The sequence below is a fragment of the Lycorma delicatula genome, chromosome 9 (genome assembly GCF_047948215.1).
Source record: "Lycorma delicatula isolate Av1 chromosome 9, ASM4794821v1, whole genome shotgun sequence".
NCBI classification, from domain to species: Eukaryota; Metazoa; Arthropoda; class Insecta; order Hemiptera; family Fulgoridae; genus Lycorma; species Lycorma delicatula.
In genome coordinates, this window is record NC_134463.1 from 29700836 (window position 1) to 29722144 (window position 21309).

At 32.9% G+C, this 21309-nt stretch overlaps 2 protein-coding genes across 8 annotated transcripts in view; one reads left to right on the forward strand and one right to left on the reverse strand.

Moving 5' to 3' along the window:
• Positions 1–21309, reverse strand: part of LOC142329798 (protein HGV2-like) — a 169743-nt gene that overhangs the window by 96400 nt on the left and 52034 nt on the right. For 4 of the 7 annotated variants that reach the window (XM_075374605.1, XM_075374606.1, XM_075374610.1 and 1 more), the window contains one exon: positions 14916–14953. The exons of 1 other annotated variant lie outside the window; for it this stretch is intronic. The gene's annotated coding sequence lies outside the window, so the exon portion shown is untranslated. The remainder of the gene's footprint in view (positions 1–14915; positions 14954–21309) is intronic. 2 more of the 7 variants (XM_075374608.1, XM_075374611.1) reach the window with 1 other exon arrangement.
• LOC142329799 (uncharacterized) overlaps positions 1–21309 on the forward strand; it is a 156034-nt gene that overhangs the window by 91112 nt on the left and 43613 nt on the right. The gene's annotated exons all lie outside the window — the stretch shown is intronic.

Below are 21309 nucleotides of genomic sequence, written 5' to 3' on the forward strand. Positions count from 1 at the left end.
GCTTGCTTCCCTTCATCTCCCACAGAGTTATGGGAAAGATATCGATCGCATATGGCTAAGGATATTTTTCATAGAGTACGCCTAGAAAATACCAATATGACCATGGAATTTACAGAAGGCATTTACAACGAAGCATTGATAAATACTGACGACAAGTGCTTAGCTATTGCAAATAAAGTTCTTAGTCAATTGGGAATGCCAGCACCCACCAGAGCTGCGATTGCTTCATTAGATGTGGATTTACGCCGTGAACAGAGTTACAACATTGGTGATCTTCAGTCATATGTCCAATCAAACATTCCCAAATTAACGCGTGAACAGAAAGGCATTTATGATTGCATAATGCAAATGATAAATGACGGAGTTGGGGGGACCTTCTTCTTGGATGCGCCAGGAGGAACTGGGAAAACATTCCTCATTAGATTGATTCTAACAACGGTTCGATCAAAAAATGACAATTATCCTGTTGCGGAATATTAATCAGCCAAAACTCTGCAACGGCACGCGACTTGCAGTTAAGAAATTGATGAATAACGTAGTGGAAGCAACGATTTTAACGGGGCCTTTCAAAGGTGAAGATGTCCTCATTCCTCGAATACCCATAATCCCGACCGATACACCATTTTAATTTAAAAGATTGCAATTCCCAATTCGATTGACATTTGCAATCACAATCAATAAAGCTCAAGGTCAATCTTTAGAATTGTGTGGTTTAGATTTAGATGCGGATTGCTTCTCACATGGGCAACTATATGTTGCGTGCTCCCGAGTCGGCAAACCAGATAGCCTTTATATCTACGCAAACAGTGGAAAAACAAAAAATATTGTATATCCACAAGTATTACAAAATTAAACTTCTATGAAACGTATGCTTTGTTTTGTTTCTCATTTCTCATCCATGCAACCACAATGTGCCACAGCGAAGTGTGGCGGGTAGAGCTAGTTTTAAATAAAATTTCATTGAAATACATGTTTTACTTTTTTTAATTTATTTTTCAACATAATGGTTTTATCTACTGCAATTTTAATTCTTTTTAAATCTACAGAAAGCACACAAACAAAACTGAATGCATCGCAAGCTATATAATATCAAAAATTGAAACTTTTAACTTAGCAACGAGAAGTGTATATTGTGCACAACATAAACGTTACGTATAAACATTAGTTTATATTTTTGTCACTGGTAATTTAGAGAGTTCACCTTCTACATTTCTTCTGAGCAAAGCAAATTGCAGCAATTATTTTATTATTATAAGGAAAAAATAAATTCTATTCAATTACGAAGAATACAGTTGGTTCACATTGCTCTACAACTGTGTGAACTGAATTTCTTGCTTACAGAACCTATGAATTACTAGGAGTACTAATTTAAGCATGCGCACTTGTTTCTCAACATTCGCATATCTCTCCTCGCGCACAATCTGTAGTAAATTTACCACATTTAAAGTATAAGGAAGTATTGTAATCGCGAAAAACTTCGGTTTTCAGATTTCACAACGGAAATATCCATTTTGACCATCTCTGAATCCATTTTGACTAGTTTCGGCGTGACATTTATACGTACCTAGTACATATGTATCTCGCGTAACTTAAAAATTATTAGCCGTACAATGCTGAAATTTTGAATTTAGGGCTGTTATAACATCTAGTTGTGTACCTCCCTCCTTTTGATTGCAATCGGCTTGACCACGTCCAAAAAAGCCCAAAATCCAAAATAAAATTGGATTTTGGACTTCCTTAACTGCAGCAATAAGCCATCACGTTGAGAGCTTTTCAACGATATGTTATAAATGGTACTTATTTTCACTGGTTCCAGAGTTATAGCCAAATAAAATTTTAATAAATGAATTATTATTTGGATCTTACAAGGGGGGGCACATCGGTTTGAATCCGAATTCACCTCCTTTTTTTAGTTTAAATATACTGATTCATTAATAATTATTAACCTCAGATTGTAAAAAATATTAAAATTAATAATTCATTAATTACAATAAAGAGGAAACAAATTCGAAAAAATCAAGTTATTAGTGAAATAAAATGTTAGGTACTTTTCATTTAAAAAAATGTGTACATATAATTTAACAGGCGTACAAGGAAGTCATGTGGTGTCCACATCAGACTTTTTATTAAAAAATCATTATAAAAACATAAGGCAAACATTATGCCATACACATGTGTGTAACTACACTCACTACCATTTATATTGGCGATTTCCCCGCCGCCTATCCGTAGCATCTACTTGCCTCGTTATCACCACTATGACACCATTATGTCTCCTACTCCGAGTGACCGTGTACAAGTTACCGCAAAAACAATACCGTGCTTTCGCTGTGCAGTGTAGCGGACAGCATGTACGTGTACACACTGCGTGCGAGGGAGATAGGTTGATAGGACGGATGGAGCAGTTCGATAGTCATTCCTTGACGAAAACATCTCGTACGGCTACGTATACTAACACAGAATACAGTACATTGTCAGAGTTGTTCACGATAGATAATACCGTAAACCAGCCGTCAGTCTACGTGCACAGCAATACGTCGCCCGCTATAAACTGCACAGAAATTAAACAGTAACCCACCGGGTTGGTGTAGTGGTGAACGCGTATTCCCAAATCAACAGTCGAAAGTTCCAGCGTTCAAGTTCTAGTGAAGTCAGTTATTTTTACACGGATTTAAATACTAGATCGTGGTTACCGGTGTTCTTTGGTGGTGGTTGGGTTTCAATTAACCATACATCTCAGGAATGGTCAAACTGAGACTGTACTTCATTTACACTCCTACATATCATCCTCATTCATCCTCTGAAAGATAAATATCGGAGACTAAACAGGAAAAAGAAAGAAATTAAACAGCGAGAAAAACATTGCTTACAGTTTTCAACAGCCAGTGTGAGAGAGCATACGTGTGTATGAACTGATATCCTATGGCGGGGATTATATGCTGCGCGCGCAATCTGCCTTCTTTCTTCCTTTTTCCTATTTAGCCTCCGGGAATTACCGTTCAGGTATTACTTCAGAGGAAGAATGAGGATATGTATGAGTGTAAATGAAGTGTAGTCTTCTAGTCTCAGTTCGACCATTCCTGAGATATAAGGTTAACTGAAACCCAACCACCATAGAACACCGGTATCCACGATCTACATAGTATTCAAATCCGTATAAAAATAACTGACTTTACTAGGACTTGAACACTGGAACTCTCGATTTCCAAATCAGTTGATTTGGAAAGACGCGTTCACCACTACACCAACCCGATGGGTTGCGCGCAACTCGCCTATATTAATGTAATGTAACGTATATAGCACGTATGATATAGCAAAAACTTAATAAGTTTTAACTGTATGAACATGACAATAACAAAAAAAACTTCTTTGAGTGAATTCCTAACCAAAAATAATATTACTTACTATGTTTTAATTAAGAAATTATTATCTTAAATTTAATTGTTTGTATTTTAACTGTTTATTCTGCATTTAGCAAAAATGATTTTTAATATACATACAAAACCAAAAAAAAATATTCAGACAATCTATTTCAAAAATGTTTACAAATTATATAACGAGGAGTGTTTGTGTGTGTGTGTGTGTGTATATATATATATCTTTCACAGTATAATTCATGTACTTCGAATAACTAACAAATGTAAATAAAAAAAAATCCGTTTTTTAAAGCAACACAATAATATTAATGTACATTTATCCTGATGGATGCTTGTATACATTTAGTATAAATATAAATATATGCTAGGAAAATGACAGAAATTTTTTTTTTTTTAAGCAGTATTCTAATTGCATCACTACAAGACTATTTTAAAAGACTAGCTTTTTTCAGCCGATAACAGACATAGTCCAACTGCTGCACTCTTTTCTAGATGTTCCCGTCGGTTTTAATGGAAATCTCTATTTCCCTCACGGCCACTTTCCCATTCCATTGTTAGCTGAAATTATATACGTACTTAATAGTGTTGTTAAAATTCATACCTTAGTCCAAAAGAAAATTCCCATCTACAGAGAGCTAAGAGTAATTTTTTTTTTTTTAAATCACCATACCGAAACCAACCATTGGAAAAATGAAAAAAAAAATCTTAAACAAGATAACTCTGTATTCTTAAATAAACTTTAAATACAGTGTGTGTGTGTTTGTGTGTTTTAATGAAGTTATTGAGCACCGAAATTTCAATCCCACACAAACAAGCAAAAAATGGGATCTTTTCATGAATAATTTGCAGTAATTTATACAGATTTGTTTAAATAAATTAAAATTCTGAAGGAAAAACGTAGAGACTATAATAAGATTAAATAAGACTCAATATTTCCATCAATTAAGTAGTAAGATATAACTCTTACGAAAGCTCATTCTTTCGCGAAGACTAATCTGTTTTTATTTATAGTTAATTTTTTTTTTTATTATATATTACTTTTACTACAAAATTAACTGAGACTAAATTCATTAATTAATTCAAAGTTTAACAATTTTCACCTTTTTTATTTTATGTAACGATTATTTCTCTATTACAAAACGTAATTTAATTAAACGGTGATAATTAATGGATTAAAAGATAAATATGCATTATTTATTGACGTTAAAACTAATAAAAGAACACTGAAAAAGGAAATAAATAATAAATAAAAGAACAACACAAAAAACAAACATACAGCCTATAAAAATTATTTTCTCATTAAAACAAGAATTTATGTTTTGTGGAAGAAATGAAATTAAAGAAAAACATAAAGAAAAAAGGAAAATACACTTCCAAGTTAAATTGATTTATTGACTTTTTATTGAGACAAAATGTAAACAAATAAAAAAACCAACAACCAGCACGCATGCACTCACAGAAATTGCGTGTAAAAAACCATTAGTATATGATTGAAACTAATCAATGACTAATAAAAACAAACACATACGTAATGTAGAAGAAAAAGAATGACTACACTGAATCGAAAAAGGTGGTCTGGATTTAGAATCAATGACCTACGTCGATAGACATTCAGCAAAATTGATAAATGACATTGTTTTATAAATGTATTCAAATAAAATATGCTACATAAAAATTATGCGAAACTTTACAAATATTAATAAACGAAAAAAAATTTAATTCATTTTTCAAGATGTAAAATGAATTACGAATACAATAACAAAAGCATTTCGAAGACATTTCATTTACTTCAAAAAAGTAAACTAGCGCATTTATTATCCCTACAAAAATAAGCAAAATTTGTCTACATACTTTGAAGTAAGTAACACGTGAAGCCTTTCAATACAACCATTAGTTTACCTTTCGAGGGTATTTATGTCTAATACATTAATACATTTTTACCTGTAATAAGGATTCTAGCTGAACGGTTAATAATTCAATTCTCTATTTCTACAAGCCAACACATTCCGGAAACAGACAAGTTTTTTACAACTGAATCTAAGTACCTCCTATTGTATTTAAGAAACTCCTCGCTTATTTTCGGATGGCTCGTTAATTTGTGGAGGAAAAGAATGTTTGTTTAGTGTATACTTAAAATGGTAAACGCAAAGTCGTTGACTTATTTCTTCCATTTACGATCTTCCGTCAAGAGTTTAGCAGAATTGAGGCCTTTACTAGATGGTTTGTTGATTTACACGAATCCTATAGATCTACGAGGAAAGATGGGGAGAGACCCCTATCCCAGTAAAGGTTGGGTAGGTTACCTACGGGCGGTCCAGGATTTGTTTCCTGTTCAAAGCTTGTACGATAACCGTAATGCCTCAAGTGTCTATCCGGTGAAGTAGGCCTTTTAATTTCTCCAAAAACACAACATAAAATTTTGGCCTTATCGTTTCAGCAAGGAGTTATGAGTTTAAGTTAATAAAGAAAAAGCCTATTTTTATTTTCTAAACACTAAAGGAAATAGAGACAAAGATTGTTAATTACATTGACTTTAATAGGGATTATACATAAATTTAATTTTATAAGGTCTTTATTCATCCTTCTGTCGAATAATAACGGATTTGATACAAATTTTATATCTCACGAATGGGATGAGCAAGGAAACGACCAAAAAAACCTGATATCGGATACTCGTAAAAGCAAACAATTTCTTTTAGTCTTTTAAACAGTGTAATAAAAAAAAAAATTATTTTTTTTTTAATTATAGGTATTTATACAAGTAATAAATAGGTTCCCGATTTAATCAACTTGATTCAAGACTACAATGGATAGGCAAATATGTCGAATATAAGGAAATGTAAGGGTTGGTTACAGTTGCAGAAAAACGAAAATCAATCTTATGTTAGAATTTTGCTATTTAAATTAAAAATTGACTTCCTAAAAAAATTATTTTGGAAAACCCACGAACATGATCATATGAAGAGTGATCTGTTACCGTTCTCAGTACCTAATTATTATAGATATCAATGCCCCCTGGAGAGTTTTTTACTCAAAAGGAGTTATTTAATCGTATGTTACGTACGTAGCCGCCATGTACGGCGAGCTTGTATGATCAGCCCGCACATCACTTAAAAATATGAGAAAATATTTTACCAAAAGCCATTTTTTATATTGCGCGAAATTTTCCAAATCAACCTTTTTAAATAACGGACTTATCAGACTCATACATTTCTGCTTCATTAACAGTGTAAAGGTCCAAATATATGTTACATTTAGAAAACCAGTTGTAAATACAAAAAATCATACTTTTCATGAATAAATTAAGAAAAAAATAAACTTTAAACATAAGTTACGTTGATATTATGAATTTTGATAAATTAATCATCCGGTTCTAATCCAAAACCTAATTTTTCATTATAGTAAGTATAAGTAAATAAAACTGCAACCTTTGTGTTCATTAAAGTTTTCGAAAAACTTAATTCTCCATCGATATATAACCATCCCGGACTATCCTATATGTTTATTTGCAATAACAGATGAATTTTAAAAAATCGGGATTTATACAGAGAGATCTAAGCTGTGTTGCCCAAAATTATATTTTAGAACAAAATAAATTATTTAAACAACATAACATTATTTATAACAATAAAAATTATTTATTTAAATAAGATATAGAAATACATACATATAAATATTTATTTAACACAAAAAAGGATAATTGAGGGTTAAAAAAAAGTGCTGACAACCTCAAAACAAGAGTTTATAATTAATACACTTCCTATTTCATCTTTTTTCCAGTCTCCCCTTCCAATTCAGCTGTTACCACTAAAACGAAACAACATAAAATAAAACAAAAACTGCTGACGTTGATTACCATATCGCGTGAACAGTAAGCACGGTAAACCTAAGACAACCGCGAAACTTTATTACGATTTTTATAACGCTTCATAAACAAGCTAGACCAATAAAAACAACAGAATTTTTTCTCTCTTTCTATGAAAGTGTATGCGTGAGTGAGAGGGATGGAGAAGGGAAAGTATAACTTTAGGAGTTTTACGTAGAGAATTTTGGACTTAACCGTACTTTCTCTTACTTAACTTACAAACTTTTATAATAGAGTACTGCATACCATTTGCATTATATACTGACCCGATGACGGATATTTAATACTAAAAGCTACGTTAGTTATACTTACCAATTACACCATCAAAATTTTAATTTACTCACTATTAAGTTAAAATTATAATACATTATTGTACGGTGAATTATATATTTTGAACAAGAAAGAATGAGATCTTGAAATATCATTACAACAGTCAAGTTAAGTTTATACCGCTTAACTGCTCAAGCCTCCTTAAAATGTTTGATACGTTCTAGCTTTTCATTTTTAATGACACCGTACTTTTACTCGCAAAATTCATGCACCTGACTTATTAAACAATATTTTTTTAATATATTCAGTCAAATAAATAAAATTTTCTCAGCTATTATTATCACATTTTATTTTCATTACTAGCCGGTCAGGGACCGCTTCGCTCACCCGACCGTCTACACGGGAGGTTCGCTCCCTGGATCTTGATGCATTCGTTATTCTCGTGGTTGTTAGAATATTAAATATTTTACAGATATTCATTAAAGAAAAAAAAATTATACATTTTACTTCATTATATTTATGTTGCCGTGGTGACAGAATATAGTATTGAAATAAAAGGATACTTTTTTACCTCCTTCTACGAAGTAAAGGAAATATTGTAATCGCAGAAAAATTTCGGTTTTCAGATCGGGGGGCTCATCCCCGAACCCCCCGATCCTTCTCCTGAAGAACCCTCGCCACGAACCCTGCAATGGTGTCAAAACTCTTGGGGCTTCGCAACATGGTTGCGATGATGTTCTCCACGCTGAGCGGTCCGGTAATCGCCGAGCAAGCTAGGCGGTAATCATCCCACTGCGGGAAACCACCAGAACACCACGTGTTCTGGGGTATCCGGGTCGCCGCAGTAAAGGCAGTAGGAGTCATCCGCCCTTCGCCAACCACATAGGTAGGCGCGGAAGACTCCATGACCTGTCAAGAATTGCGTGAGCCAGTAGTTCAGCTCACCAAACCTCCGACTGGACCCCGGCTTTATATTCGCGATAAGACGGTGCGTCCACCTGCCCATGGTGGACGCATCCCATCTAGCTTGCCAATCTTGGAACAAGGCCGCATCTATGTCCTGCTTGGGAACTCTCCGGTGTCCCAACACTTGAGCTTTGCCAGCTGTTGAAGAGGTGGCTGCCCCGTAATCACCAGCACCGCGTGTCGAGACCGAGGAATATGCTGATGCCACCTTGAGGGCCATGCGGCGCTGTATCCACTCTAGGATTCTCCTGTTGCGCCCCACGGCCATGAGGCGCATATATATATATATATATATATATATATATATATATATTGGTTTAATAATTATTAACCTCAGACTGCAAAAAAATTTTAACAATAAATAGTTCAATAATAACAAAACAAAGAAAATTAGAAAAAAAATATCAGAAGTTATTAGTGAAATAAAATTTTATGTACTTTTCATTTTAATTCAAAAGTTTTTACAATAAGAGATTAATAATTATTAACAAAATATATTTGATTGAGTAATATATTTACTCGTATATGAATTCGGATTCGAACTGATGTGTGCATGTTACGGATCCGACACGTTCTCACTTATTTCACATATCTGCTTGAGCAACATGAAACTAAATTAATATAAAATGCTGACACGGACACCACAAAAGAATGTAATGCAATTGTAGTGTCCACCACAATGCAACTATGTAACTGCCCACTTTATTAATGAATTGGAGGATCGTATCTTACTTTCAAATAAAGTGCAGCAAAAAATGTGTACATGTAATTTAATAGGCGTACGAAGTCATGTGGTGTCCACATGATATTTTTTTTCTTTAATGAATATCTTTAATTCACAAATTCACTTCCCAGGGGGTTAGGGCCTCAATCTGTGGCTTACCTGGGATAACTTAAATGTATCCTGAAAATTTGAAAGTAATCGGTAGGCTGGTTCTCGTGTGATGCTGTTGGAAACAGAAAAACTTTCGCATTTATATATATATATATATATATATATATATATATATATATATATATATATATATATATATAAGATTTTTAAGTTGTGCTTTTTTAACACAGCTGTAATGTTTTTTTTTTATCCCCATAACACAAATCCAATTATACATAAGTCGTGCGAGAAGTAAAAACCGTTCAAATGAATGAAATGTTCGAACTGTTAATTCAAAATAAAAATATAAGCACATACAGGAAACAATCAAACCAACGTACCCTGATTTTTTTATTGGAGATAAACCTATCAAAAATCTTTTCCTTCCATAAATCACACCTACTTTTAGATACCAAATATTTGTCAAAAAAGTGCGTGAATTACGCGAGTAAATATGGTATTACGCTGCAAAATAAAACATCACAACTCCTAACAATCAACTGGACCACTACTGAACGACACAGAAAGCCTGTAAAATGCGAACAGTAATCAGACTGCACTGTCTTTTCTTCATATATCAGCGCCCGTTAATAAAAGAATCGAGTGGCGGTGTATTCGATCTTTGTGAGCCTTCAGTACATTCGATTACTATCGTATTGGAAAGTATTGTACACGACGCTCGGTAGAGAATGTCATAAGCTAGACAAAATGTGTTACTAATCTACAGTTTTTCTTTTCACAGTCTATGCAGGATGAACGGTAACCATTGACACCAGTTTTACGTTTCTTTTCTCCCTTCTAATTCAACTCCTTGAACTTTACTTTTAACACATTGCTCTGATTTCCTCGTACTCGTCACTCATCTGAATTAAAACAAATTTATATAGTTAACCCCTCCATGCTATTAGGATGTCAACCTACACATTAACAATTTAATGACATTCATTTCAAACAATTAATCATACCACTGGTTCTTTAAACAGTGAACAACTACAGTTATCTCACTGATATTTTTTATAGACGGTTCTAACAACTTTTATAAAACAAGCTCACTCACCCCCACTTTCTTCTTCGATCACTAATCACTAATATATTGTCCATAGGATATTACTTAACATTTCAACCAATATGTGTAATAATAATAAATGTTACAAACAATAACGCTGTTAATATAACATAACAATTTCAGCTTGACACACACACACACGCGCGCTCGCGAGAGAGATAGAGAAAACAAAAGTAAACAAATAAATGTAACAAAGGAAAATATGATATAAGCATGCATGAAATGTTTTAATCGTAAAGACGTTTATTGAAGTTAAATGATGCACATATATATATATAAAATATGAATAAATATGTAATGACAAAGCAAAAAATAACAGTAATAGGCAAAAAGTTAAGCCAGTTTTTCTCATTTACCCACTAGTTATATCAAACATTAAGTATACATTAAAAGTAACGAATGAAGTGGGAATACAATCGATAGCTAAAACATTAAAAAAAAATGAAAACAGAGTAATAACAACAACAGCGATAACAACTATTAAAACATATCAGATAGCATAGAACAAGGGGAAAAGATGGATTTATAATATAGATTGGAAAAGAGAATAGGAGTAAAATGAAAACAAAAAATTTAACAACTGATTGGCAATGTCATTAATTCCGAATCGAAAATCCATGTAGCAATTCTATAAATATATATGGAGTTACGGCATACGCTATGACAACTTTACAATAAACAAGCTTAAAATCACGCAAATAGAGAGGAAATAAATGTTAAAACATTTACATACCCCCCACCCAACAAACACACACACACACAAAGATTCTTAAATTCGTAAGCAGCGCAAAAAAACGAAATTTCATCATGTGCTGTATTAAATAAATTATACATTACTATAGATTTTACGAAGAGGATTTACATATTCAAAAATTATGCTGAATTTTCATAATGTAGAATACAACCAAAAATAAAAATCCTAAATAAAAGTTCTCTTAAAAATAAAAGATAAAGAATTTTTTTAAAAATAATTAACGCGTGGGCTATTGTCAAAGCAGTAGATAGATAATATTGATGATGACAAATAAGAGATAAACTTCAGACCGGTTAGAATGCGTTCAGTTGAGCCCATAGTTTCCTTCAACACTGAAGAGAAAACCATTAGCAAGTTTTTTTATTTTTAAGAAATCGTCTGCCGTACTAGAGATAAGTTTCATTTCAAATTAAGCACTCCTTTTATCATCGATTCAAAATCCTAAATTAATTTATTTGTTAAAAAAAAATTACACAGGATGTAACTTTACAAAAAATTAAAATATATATTAGTAAATATACCAACATAATAATAGAACGCCTTGGAACCTATCATAATTATAGATGTGTTAATTGTTGCTAATGAAAAATAGGTTTCTTTCTCAAAAAAAAAAAAAAAAAAAAATCTTTATTTTTACTTCCTTCTACAAAGTAAAGGAAGTATTATGATAGCGAAAAATTTCGGTTTTCAGATTTCAACGGGAATAACCATTTTGACCAACCCTGAATCCATTTTGATTAGCTTCGGCGTGACGTCTGTACGTACATACGTATATCGCATAACTCAAAAACGATCAGCCGTAACATGTTAAAATTCTGGATTTAAGACTGTTGTAAGATCTAACTGTTCCCTTTTGGTTGCAATCGACTGAACCAAAAGTGTCCAAAAAAAGCCCAAAATCCAAAAAAATTTGATTATCAACTTTTTCTTAATAGCAGTAATAAGCCCTCATTGAGAGCTTTAGAACGATATATCATAAGAGAAACTTATTTTCTTTGGCTCCAGAGTTATAGCCAAATGAAAGTTCAATTAATGAAATATTTGGATCTTACAAGGGGAAGGCGCATCAGTTCGAATTTGACTTCATCTCCTTTTTTTAATTTAAATATATTAATTTATTAATAATTATAAACCTCTAGTTGGTAAAAAGTTTTTCGATAAATAATTTAATAATAACAATATAAAAAAGTAATATGAGAAAATATCAAAATTTATTAAAGAAATAAAATTTTATGTACTTTTCATTTAAAAAAAAATTGATATATGTAATTTAATAGGTGATCAAGGAAGTCATGAGTTGTCCACATCAGATTTTTCCCCCCTAAAAAGAGTAACTTAATTTTGTTTCAATGACTTTTTGTTATATTTATGAGTAATGTCAAATTATAATAAAAATTAAAGTTAAAATATGTCATTATATAACACAAACGGAAGACTGTAAAAATTGATTATGATCTATTACGGAGCGTTACGTAAAATACGTTATATGCACAAATCTAGGTAGTAGTTACAACTACAAAGCGTTGCGTTATATTTCGCACCGATTTCTATAACACTAAGCCTAGTTAGTATAACTATTTTGTGTTAATTAGTTCTATCAAAAAATCTAAAGTGAGATAAATAAATTAATGATTATGTATTTTTTAAATTTAAAATCAGAGTGAAAGGAAAAATATCAAAACTAATAATTATGTAATAAAATTAATATTATGTACCCAAAATCTAATGAAAAAACATTGAAAGGTAATAAAAAACATTAAAGGTATAAAAAAAATTCACTTAGCACCACCACACTGTTTATAAACATTACACGTTTTTAGAAAGAAGCGGAACAGAGACGAAAAAACTTCCACCAAACCGTCATTCTAGTTCATATGCATCTTAACACTACTTATCAATTAAATTTGTATTCGGTTTATTAATATTCAATAACCATTACGTTCAATAAAACTTGTATTATTAATCAAATTAAATGAACTATGTATAGAAAAAATAGTAATTAAATTCATGCCACCGGAGACGAAATTCGCTTCTACGGTTATTACTGTTTTCTAAAATTAGCCCGAGGCTTTCCTTACTATTCTTCTTGGACGGTCATTATGGTACATAGTTTAGAGAGACAGTTCGTGAAAGAACATCGCAATCGTGTGTGTGTGTGTGTGCGCGCGCGCGTGTATATATTGTCGCCGAACGGCTTCGACGGCACGTAATTCATACCTTGAGATGGTCCTGAAAAGGGCCGTTTTTTAGCGTTAGTTCTGAGAAGAGCTGTAGTTTCCGGAAGCTGGTCTCCGGCGAAGTCGGGGAATTGCGGCTCGTCCGTTAAAGTCCGACCGGGCTTTCCGTCAGCGGCAGTTGGGTCCCCACTACAGCGTGGCAGTGGTGGCTCCCACAGCCCCGCACTGTCGGGTCGGCGTCGGTCGTCTTTCACCGACGCGGTTCTCCCCGAGCGATCCCACGCTGGGCCGGCTCTTGCTGCTGAGCCCGGCAAGCTGGAGCTGGAGCGTAATGTAGCACCCGCGTCCAGCGGCTCCCTCGGCGGGCCGGCCAGGCCTGCTGCTCCGGCGGGATGTTGGCATCCGCCGGGAGATCCCACGTTGAGCCGGCCAGGGAACTTCATCTTCTTCAGGTGGTGATCGACGATGAATTGCCAATTCACTCTCATGCACGCTCTTTTATAGGAGCCTGAGAGTGGTGGGGCTGCAGCGCGCTATGACGGGAGAAGTGCGTAGTGGGAGTGATGCTTGTATGAGCGCGTCCGTATACTGTGCGCTTGCTCACACCGTTGCTACCGTTATCGCCCGCCGATATTAAATTAGGTATATATCTGGTAACAATATATATATATATACACATACACACACACACACACACACACACACACACACACACACACACACACACACACACACACACAAAGTTCTGTTCAAAAAATTACCGAACGTTTTTAATTACGCGCCAACAGAGATATTTAGTGACGTGCGGTTGGCAGCAATGTGTTCCACATAAACCTCTTCCGTAACTACATGTTCTTGGATTGTTGATATCTCGTTTAGTTTTCGTGTTATTATTACTTGAGTGCAACGTGTTTTACTGTTTGTAATGTGCGTTTTTCGGAAGCAACGATAAAACGTAAAATTTTTCGTGAAACTGTGGGAAACTTTCCCAGAAACTTTTCAGGTTTTGAAACAAGCTTACGGAGATGATACTATGGGTCGTACGAAATCCTGCGAATGGTTTTCACGATTTAAAAGTGGTCGTCAGTCAATTGAAGATGAAAAATTGAATATGCATCGATTGCAGTAGCAAAGTTTGTTCCTAGTTTGATGACCGAACAGCAGAAAGAACATCGAGTGGACAATTGCCGGCAAATCCTTGAACAAGCCGATGACGATAAAACATTCATGGATCGTAACGGGATCAAAGGATCGTAACGGGAGACGAAAGCTGGATTTACGGCTACGACATTGAGAAAAAAGTTCAAACATCAATAAATCGCACGTTATAAAAATCGCTACTAACATTTAAACATGTTACACTCAAATAACAATAACACGAAAACTAAACGAGATATCAACAATCCAAGAACAAGCGGTTACAGAGGAGGTTTGCGGAACACAATGCTGCAAACCGCACATCACTAAATATCTCCGTTGGTTTATTTTTTGAACAGACCTCGTATATATACTTTTTATTTAAAGTCATAAAATATTATTGAGTTATATATTAGAATATAAACTTACTTAATTATGTTCAGCTAACGCACTTTTTTGGTGAAAATCTACAACAGAAAAAATTAAACAATTATAACTATTATATTACGTTCAGTAATACAAAAATAAGCTTATGAAAAATATTACAACTTAAAAAATATATATAATATATACAGAGCATTCGGAAAGTCGCTGTTCAGTATGCTTTGGAATTATGAGGTGCATTTTTTTCAGCGTTAAGTTGGCTGCCCTGTGGCTTCATTGGGCGTTGCTCAGTAATAAACCAAGACGTCAGCTGTTGGTTGTGATTGTACGTGTTTCGTTTCGTTCCGTATTGTTTCGTTTACCCGAATCAATAGCTGCGAGAAACGTGATGTTCTTTCGGTACAGGAACACATTTTTCTCGTTGAACACGTCTTTTGTGTGGGGGGGGGGGGTGACAAGTAAACTGATTTAGTGACCCCCAAGTAAAGTTCTGTAAAGTTTCCAAATACTCTTATTCCTCATCGCAATGAAGTTCGAACTGTTATCGAAAAATTTCCGATAACGGAATGTGTTGAAGATGCTGATCGTACCGGAAGACCACCTAAACTAAACGAACAGTTGCTTAATATTTCGTATGCTATGGCCGAAAGTCAGTGCCTAAGATAGCTCAGCAGCAAGATATCGGATTTGCTACCGCACATAATGCTGTAAAAAAAGAACTGAAACTTTTCCTTACAAAGTAATGTGTGTTCAAGAATTAAAAACCTACAGATCATGCCAAAAAAACTAATTTATTGTCAATGGTTTAAAGGTTTTACCAACCAAAACTTCGTAAGTATCATCAATATTACGTTTTCTACTGATGAAATGTGATTTCATCTGGGAGGGTATATTAATTCACAAAATACACGACTGTGGTCGACAAATAACCCCCCTGAATTAACGAACATTCTTTATACGAAGCGAAAATGAGTCAGGTACTATATTTTTTTTGAAAATACATTTAACAGCGATCGTTATTGTGCTGTTTTAACAAATTTCATTAGTCAGTTATCAGAACTGGAAATCAGTTACGGTTGGTTCCAATAAGATGGCGCCATAGCTAACAGGTCAATGATTTTTTTACGTAACGTCTTTGGTGGACGAATCATTTCGAAGGGTTTCGGACCTGCACGATCGCCCGATCTAATTTCTCCATATTACTTTCAATGGGGAGCAGCGAAACAGTCAATGTATCCCAACAGACCACGCACTTGACGAAGTAAAAACTGCAATAACAGCATACGTACGAGACATTCCAGTATATCAGCTGGTTAATGTTAGAAAACAAATTGAAATCGCGGGCAATGTTATTGATGTTGGAGGAGGTCATTTTCAACAACTTTTATAAAAAAATCCAGTTATTGTAATATCGTTTCAATAAAATAAAAATACAAAGTAATAATTAAGTTTCATTACACTTTCATAATTCCAGTACACAGCAACTTTCCGAACGCACAGTATAAATGCAATTAAAACTTTACGCCAGCTGTTGAAATATAAAAAAAATAACTCGTCCATAAAAAATAAATAAACAGAATGACAGCTATATATTAATAAATTTAATTCATTCAGGGTATATGTTGCTAAGATCAATGCAATAAAGATGCTTGTTCAGTAATAATGCGTGAAGAAAAGAACAATTTCTTACGCACTTCTCTTTGCAGCACTTCAATGGGTAAAAGTAAAACGTCATACTTCGTCTTATTTCTATCTGCCTATTGTTCTTCGCTCTCAACTAAACCTTACTTATTTTTAACCTGTCCAGATGTAAACAGGTAACGTCATGGAAAGTTTTAATTGGCTCATCAATCAATAGTAGATGAATAAAAGGATGTGCAATTGTGCAGTACATTACTCATACCTTCGGGACTAGAACTAGTGCCTCATTGTAAAAATGATGTAATGCTAATCAACTTGAACACATAGTCACCTATTACGTGTTGATGGGAATTGGATCATTTTCAATATGATCAGCTGTACCTCAATGAAGAAAAAAATAAAATACACTCGGATAAGTACCTTTAAAATTCCATTTAGGTATTTTTACAAAATCAATCTGGTGTTATAATATTATTGCAAAACAACAGTAACGTAACAATCTTTTTAAAAAATAATAGTTTTAACAGCTTGAAAATATAAAAAATATTGCAATTACTGTAATTACGGATAGCGATCACTGAATATTTAAATTTTAGCGTACTTTTTTTTTTTTTTCAAATATAAAAAGAGCTGTAGTAAATTCAGTGACAAAACGAAGAAAAATATATTAAAAAAAAAAAAAATCAGAGAAATCAGAATTTTTAAAAGAAATATACCGGGTGATTTAAAAAACGACTTCACATATTTAAAAGCAAATAAAAATCGAATTAGATAACTTACATATTTGACTGAGGTTTCATTTCATAGAAATACACAAAGTTTTGAATCACATAGTTTATTAGTACCGAATTCATCCACCAATGTTATTAAAATGGATACATTTACTAGTACGGAACGTGCTCGCTGAGATTAATGGTTTCAAGATTTGCAGTCAGAAACTGTAGTTCGACGTAATTTTCGTTTAGACTACGGTAAGGAGCCTCCTATTAGGCATACAATTGGCACCAAACCTTCGTTGCGACCGGTTTTTCTCTTAAACTTACAAAATCACCAGGATGCTCACGCGTCCCTGAAGCTTCTGTGCGTAACTCAGAGAAAGCTTTACACGTAGTTTGAAGAAATCAACTCGACGTGCGTCACGTGAGACTGGAATTTCAGAAACGATTGTTTGGAGTGCATTAAGTAAACGACTGCACTTGAAGCCATACGAATTAATTAACCCGTGGTTCAACACATTACAGATGACGACAAAGTTTCTCGGCCGCAGTTTTATGCGGAAATGATGGATAGAATTGAAGACAATGTAATTTTAGTGATGAGTCAACATTTCAAATCAGTGGCAATTTGGTGTACATCTGTCCACCAAATCTGGTGTACACCATATCTGCCGAATATGGGATAGCGAAAATCCTCATGAATTTATAAAATATACCTATTCATTTTCCCTCTATTCAACATTTTATGTTTTTTCGTTTTCAATAAAAATGTATATTTAAGAACCCATTGACATATTTGAATACAATTTTGATTACATGAAACCCAACAACATCTACAAAATAAATAACTTTGAAAATTTTTCAAAATGGTACCCATTACAATTTTTTAATCATTAACAATCGCATAAATATTTGTTTTATCGAATTATGTTTTTTAGATAAAATAATAAGCGCCTTTTATTGTAAACAAAATGACTTTTATTTATTCAAATCGGTTGGTAAAAAGCTCTTGAGTTTTTGCTGAAATTGTAAAAATGGATCGCAAAAGTTATGCAGTCTCACAATTTTGTACCTGTTTTCACTTCCTTCAATAATCGAATTAAAATTAATTCTTAATAATGTCTATTATTTCTGTCCCCAAAAAACAATTTTTATTTAAAAAACAAAATGGCGAACGATGGAAAATGAAACGAGTCAGAGCATTTGCAATTGTTCACAGAGTTTATTTTTTTTAATTTTAATGATCTGAACTAGTTTCTTCTAAGTTTAGTCAACACTCACTATATTTTTAAATTTCTAATAAATTATACCAACCATAAATAGAATTCTCTTATACTTTTTCAGTTTAAGGTAAATGTTGTTTTTAAACTATAGTAAAGGATAAATGTCATTTGAATTTCTTTTAACTTTTCTTTTTTACTTCGTTATAGAAGTAAAGTAAGTATTGTGATCGCGAATAACTTCGGTTTTCAGATTTCAACGGAAATATCCATTTTTAACTAGTTTCGGCGTAACATCTGTACGTACGTATCTTGCATAACTCAAAAATGATTAGCCGTAAGATGTTGAAATTTTGGATTTAGGGCTGTTGAAACATCTAGTTGTGCACCACCCCGCAATCGACTGGACCAAAAGTGTCCAAAAAAAAAAGCCTAAATTCCAAAACATTTGGATTTTGGACTTTTTCTTAACTGCAGTAATAAGCCCTCATTCAGAGCTTTTCAACGCTACATGTTAGTGGTACTTATTTTCATTAGTTCCAAAGTTATAGGCAGATAAAATTTTAATTAATGAAATATTTGGATCTTACAAGGGGAAGGCGCATCGCGATCGGTTCGAATCGGACTTAATCTCCCTTTTTTTTTAATTTAAATATATTGATTTATTAATAATTATTAACCTGTGGTTGTAAAAAAAACTTTTACAATAAATAATAATTCAATAAAAAAAATTTAAAAAAAACATGAAAAATATCAGAAATTAATGACATAAAACTTTATGCACTTTTCATTTTAAAATTTGTATATGTAATTTAATAAGCTGCAAGGAAGTTATGTGGTATCGACATCAATTTTTTTTTAAATATCTTTTAATCACCTCTTATCAATTAACTTACTTCGATCAATAGACTTAAGATCTTTTTTCCAACCTCCGTTTACTTATTTATCAACAATATAACAATGGATCCATTGTTATTTTAAATTGTATGTATATTTTTTCCCAGCAAGTAATAAAAATAAAATAAAAGAAAACAGAATACATCTATAATAAGGTAAAACTTTGAAGCATACTAAGGTCTGATTGAATACTTAGAAAAAATGTACTAGATAACAAATTTTAACTTTCTTTTTACGACTGTACTGTTGCTTAGAGATTTACTTCAATAAGAAGTTTGCTGCATCTAATCAACGATTCTACTTTATACTTTCATTTTTTCTTGCTGGCATCCAACTGTAAATTAATGTTGCTAAAGAAAAATAAAATAAAATGTTTTTCTCCATTCTTCTTTTTTTAATTTTTTTTCTTATTCAACCTGAAATTCTTTAAATATTTATATCGATGTTATATTATTTTGTTTTTTTTTTCCAATAAGAAATAAAACTGAATAAAAACAAGAAAAAGCACAAAAAACCCATCTTAAAATCTGAAGGTAACTAAAACTTTAATGAACTATCCCATAAGTCACTTATTCTGATCTGCTCGTAAAAAATAGTTTATAAAGGTTGCTCCAAAAGTTTTATCCAGTTCTGTTCAATATGCCAATATTTTATTTAACTGTGCTATAGGCACTAAACTAATGAAATTTGGGATTACATCTTCTTGTAAGAAATATTATACTTACACAATGTAGTATTATTTGAAAAATAGATTTTTTTTAGAAGGAATCATTAATAATAATTTTCAAAACTATATAATAAAAATTAAAATATTTAACAAGCAAAACACATCTTCACATTGCATTTTAGGAGGCTTTAGGAGGTTTCACTTTTATCCGAAAATTATTTAAGACATTGAAATCTTGAATTACCTTATGACATCCTGGAATAATTTGTTTTACACGTACGAGATATTTTTATAGTTTTGTGGTACAATCCATCTTTCATTCATTATCCTAATGATAATAGATAAGTTACAGATACCGTATAATAACAGTTATATATACTGGTAATGAATTAGAACTAGAATTCTATACAGAAGAATTGAGAGGAGAGTGGAAGAAGTGTTAGGAGAAGACCAATTTGGTTTCAGGAAAAGTATAGGGACAAGGGAAGCAATTTTAGGCCTCAGATTAATAGTAGAAGGTCAGAAAAACAAACCAACATACTTGGCGTTTATAGACCTAGAAAAGGCATTCGATAACGTAGACTGGAATAAAATGTTCAGCATTTTAAAAAAATTAGGGTTCAAATACAGAGGTAGAAGAACAATTGCTAACATGTACAGGAACCAAACAGCAACAGTAACAATTGAAGAACATAAAAAAGAAGCCGTAATAAGAAAGGGAGTCCGACAAGGATGTTCCCTATCTCCGTTACTTTTTAATCTTTACATAGAACTAGCAGTAAATGATGTTAAAGAACAATTTAGATTCGGAGTAACAGTACAAGGTGAAAAGATAAAGATGCTAAGATTTGCTGATGATATAGTAATTCTAGCCGAGAGTAAAAAGGATTTAGAAGAAACAATGAACGGCATAGATGAAGTCCTACGCAAGAACTATCGCATGAAAATAAACAAGAACAAAACAAAAGTAATGAAATGTAGTAGAAATAACAAAGATGGACTAATGGACATTTTGACTAATTTCGGCGTGACGTCTGTACGTACGTATCTCGCGTAACTCAACAACAATTAGCCGTAGGATGTTGAAATTTTGGATTTAGGACTGTTGTAACATTTAGTTGTGCACCTTCCCTTTTTATTGCACTCGACTGAACCAAAGTGTCCAAATACTTTTTTTTTTTGATTTTGGACTTTTTCTTGACTGCAGTAATAAGCTCTCATTGAGAGCTTTTTTTTGTACTTATTTTCACTGGTTCCAAAGTTGTAACCAAATAAAATTTTGATTAATGAAATATTTG